The sequence below is a fragment of the Harmonia axyridis genome, chromosome X, assembly GCF_914767665.1.
Source record: "Harmonia axyridis chromosome X, icHarAxyr1.1, whole genome shotgun sequence".
Taxonomy (NCBI): domain Eukaryota; kingdom Metazoa; phylum Arthropoda; class Insecta; order Coleoptera; family Coccinellidae; genus Harmonia; species Harmonia axyridis.
This window is the reverse complement of record NC_059508.1, coordinates 35,640,215-35,645,214: the sequence shown is the minus strand read 5'-3', so window position 1 is coordinate 35,645,214 and position 5,000 is coordinate 35,640,215.

Below are 5,000 nucleotides of genomic sequence, written 5' to 3'. Positions count from 1 at the left end.
GATGAATATCGATTCTGATTATTGATTTTTCTTTCGCGATATTGATAGAAGACATCTGAATGAATTTCGAATTAATTCCGAAATCAAAAAAATATTTTCAATAAATTTTTTTTCTAGAGTACCTCGGTCTTTTCTATTTTTTTTCCAAGTTTCGTACGTCAATCAACATACATCCCAGAAAAAATCATCTCTCTAACTATCCTGGTTCAAAAGTTGTATCGGAACTTTTCACGTCGAAAAAGAACATAGGCGAAAAAGGACGTGAACATTATTCCTTATAAAAATCAAACCCGACCATGGATTTTGATTCTGATTGTTGATTATCGCTATTAGAACACATTAGGAGGCAACCAAATCAAATTTGAGAAAATTCCACAATCAGAAAATTTTTTTCGAAAAAAAAAAAAAAATTCGAGAACACCTCGGTCATGGCAAGTTATTTCCCACAATCCATTCCCCAATCAACGTACATCCCAGAAAAAATCATCTCTCTAACTATCCTAGTTCAAAAGTTGTATCGGAACATTTTCACGTCGAAAATATATCTCTAAGTCCAGACCGATGCACCACGTAATCTCGGGCAGACCGATGCACAACGTAAATGACGATCGGGACCGGGGCGATCGGTCGTATCTGACACCGCCGGCTCGGTTCTAACATCGTCAATGAGTCGGGGTTGTAAAAAAGGACGTGAACATTTTTCCTTATAAAAATCAAACCCGACCATGGATTTTGATTCTGATTGTTGATTATCGCTACTAGAACATATAAGGAGGCAACCAAATCAAATTTGAGAAAATTCCACGATCAGAAAATTTTTTTCGAAAAAAAAAAAAAATCGTAATCACCTCGGTCATGGCGAGTTATTTTCCGTATTTCATTCCACAATCAACGTACAACATAGAAGAAATCATCTCTCTAACTATCCTGGTTCAAAAGTTGTATCGGAACATTTCACGTCGTAATATCTCGCCAAGTCCAGACCTCGGCGATAGGTAGTATCTGACACCGTCCGCTCGGGACTGACATCGACTTGGACTCGGGCTGATGATGGGGAGGCGTTTAAGGACGTGAACATTTTTCCTTATAAAAATTAAAGTCGACAATGAATATTGATTCTGATTACTGATTTACGCTTTAAAAACACATTAGAAGGCAACCAAATCGAATTTGAGGAAATTCCACGATCAGAAAATTTTTTTCGAAAAAAAAAAAAATCCGAAAAATATTTTTCGATTCCGATTACTGATTTACTCTTTTAGAACACATTAGGAGGCAACCAAATCAAATTTGAGAAAATTCCACAATCAGAAAATTTTTTTCGAAAAAAAAAAAAATTCGAGGACACCTCGGTCATGGCAAGTTATTTCCCACAATCCATTCCCCGATCCACGTACATCCCAGAAAAAATCATCTCTCTAACTATCCTGGTTCAAAAGTTGTATCGGAACATTTTCACGTCGAAAATATATCTCTAAGTCCAAACCGATGCACCACGTAAACTAGGGCAGACCGATGCACCACGTAATATCGGGCAGACCGATGCAGAACGTAAACTCGATCATACCGATGCTTCACGTAATCTCGATCTTACCGATGCACCACGTAAACAAGGGCAGACCGATGCAGAACGTAAAGTAGATCTTACCGATGCACCACGTAATCTCGATCTTACCGATGCACCACGTAATCTCCATCTTACCGATGCACCACGTGAACTGGATCTTACCGATGCAGAACGTGAATTGGATCTTACCGATGCAGAACGTGAATTGGATCTTACCGATGCACCACGTAAACTCGATCATACCGATGCACCACGTAATCTCGGGCAGACCGATGCACAACGTAAATGACGATCGGGACCGGGGCGATCGGTCGTATCTGACACCGCCGGCTCGGTTCTAACATCGTCAATGAGTCGGGGTTGTAAAAAAGGACGTGAACATTTTTCCTTATAAAAATCAAACCCGACCATGGATTTTGATTCTGATTGTTGATTATCGCTACTAGAACATATAAGGAGGCAACCAAATCAAATTTGAGAAAATTCCACGATCAGAAAATTTTTTTCGAAAAAAAAAAAAAATCGTAATCACCTCGGTCATGGCGAGTTATTTTACGTATTTCATTCCACAATCAACGTACAACATAGAAGAAATCATCTCTCTAACTATCCTGGTTCAAAAGTTGTATCGGAACATTTCACGTCGTAATATCTCGCCAAGTCCAGACCTCGGCGATAGGTAGTATCTGACACCGTCCGCTCGGGACTGACATCGACTTGGACTCGGGCTGATGATGGGGAGGCGTTTAAGGACGTGAACATTTTTCCTTATAAAAATTAAAGTCGACAATGAATATTGATTCTGATTACTGATTTACGCTTTAAAAACACATTAGAAGGCAACCAAATCGAATTTGAGGAAATTCCACGATCAGAAAATTTTTTTCGAAAAAAAAAAAAATCCGAAAAATATTTTTCGATTCCGATTACTGATTTACTCTTTTAGAACACATTAGGAGGCAACCAAATCAAATTTGAGAAAATTCCACAATCAGAAAATTTTTTTCGAAAAAAAAAAAAATTCGAGGACACCTCGGTCATGGCAAGTTATTTCCCACAATCCATTCCCCGATCCACGTACAACATAGAAGAAATCATCTCTCTAACTATCCTGGTTCAAAAGTTGTATCGGAACATTTCACGTCGAAATACCTCGCCAAGTCCAGACCGGGGCGATAGGTAGTATCTGACACCGTCCGCTCGGGACTGACATCGACTTGGACTCGGGCTAATGATGGGGAGGCGTTTAAGGACGTGAACATTTTTCCTTATAAAAATTAAAGTCGACAATGAATATTGATTCTGATTACTGATTTACGCTTTAAAAACACATTAGAAGGCAACCAAATCAAATTTGAGGAAATTCCAAAATCAGAAAATTTTTTTTCAAAAAAAAAAAAATCCGAAAAATATTTTTCGATTCTGATTACTGATTTACTCTTTTAGAACACATTAGAAGGCAACGAAATCAAATTTGAGTGAAATCCAAAATCAGAAAATATTTTTCGAAAAAAAAAAAAAATTCGAGAACACCTCGGTCATGGCAAGTTATTTTCCACAATCCATTCCCCAATCAACGTACATCCCAGAAAAAATCATCTCTCTAACTATCCTGGTTCAAAAGTTGTATCGGAACATTTTCACGTCGAAAATATATCTCAGAGTCCAGACCGATGCAGAACGTAAACTCGATCATACCGATGCTTCACGTAATCTCGATCTTACCGATGCACAACGTAAACTAGATCACACCGATGCAGAACGTAAACTCGATCATACCGATGCACCACGTAAACTCAGGCAGACCGATGCAGAACGTGAACTCGATCTTACCGATGCACCACGTAATCTCGATCTTACCGATGCACCACGTAAACTCGGGCAGACCGATGCAGAACGTGAACTCGATCTTACCGATGCACCACGTAAACTAGGGCTGACCGATGCATCACGTAAACGACGATCGAGAGGCGCGAAAGGACGTGAACGTTTTTCATTATAAAAATTGAAATAAATGATAAATAATGATTCTGATTGTTGGTTATCATTTTTAATAAGCATTAGGAGGCAACCAAATGAAATTTGAGGAAATTCCGATAATAGAAAATTTTTTCGAAAAAAAAAAAAAATTCATGAAATCCTCGGTCATCGCAAAATATTTACCATATTCTGTTCGATAATCAACGTATATTTAAGAAGGAATCATATCTGTATCTATCTTGGTTCAAATTTTGTATCGGAACATTTTGACCAAAGTCCGAGCTTCGGCCGAAACAGACACCGCTGACCTGGCCTATCGATCGACCGAGAGTCGGGGATAGAGCGTAAGTGTTGTCTGGAGGGGAACCCTGTGCTCTCCTGACATATATAGGGAAGGTGGTCGCGTTGGGCGATGCAGAACGTTTGGATCGGGAATTATATTTTTGGTTCAGCTATTGGAATATGGTTTATTGTTGGTATATATTGGCGAAATAACGTTCTTACTGACTGGGGATATTCATAAAAATGAGTCCGGAGATTTTCAGATCGAAGTCCGAGTGATCCGACTTGGAAGGCGTGTTGGGTGGGTCGAGATGGCTTAGATAGATCAGACGAGGCGGGCTAAGTGTTGACGTCATGCATCGGTCCATTTTCAGATTGAGTCCGAGTAATCCGACTTTGAAAGAGTGTTGGGTGCGTCGAGACTGTTTAGATAGATCGGACGAGGCGGACTAGGTGTTAACGACATGCATCGGTATATTTTCTGATCGGAGTCCGAAGAAATCGGCCCTAGTAGGCGCAGCGGACGGTCGAGACGGCCTCGGTGGGTCGGATCGATCGGGAAAAGTTTGCTAAATCGTGTCTGGAGGGGAACCTTGGGTTCTCCTGACATATATAGGGGATAAGGTTTGGGTGAACGATTCTTCACGTAAAAGTTGAGTAATTTATTTTTCGATAAGCTTTTGGATATTGATGAGAAGTATATGTATATCTTCGATTAAAAGAATTCTTACCGTCTCCATGTATATTATATTAGATATATAAGAAATAGTTAACGTGATGCATCGGCCGATTTCCGGATCGGAGTTCGAGAGATGCGACTTTCGATGCGCGATGGGTGGTTCGAGACGGCCTAGATCGATCGGACGAGGCGGACTAGGTGTTAACGACATGCATCGGCGGATTTTCTGATCGGAGTCCGAAGAAATCAGCTCTAGTAGGCGCGGCGAACGGTCGAAACGGCCTCGATCGATCGGACGAGGCGGACTAGGTGTTAACGACATGCATCGGCGGATTTTCTGATCGGAGTCCGAAGAAATCAGCTCTAGTAGGCGCGGCGAACGGTCGAAACGGCCTCGGTGGGTCGGATCGATCGGGAAAAGTTTGCTAAATCGTGTCTGGAGGGGAATCCGGGGTTCTCCTGACATATATAGAAGGGGTGGAGAATGGGTCC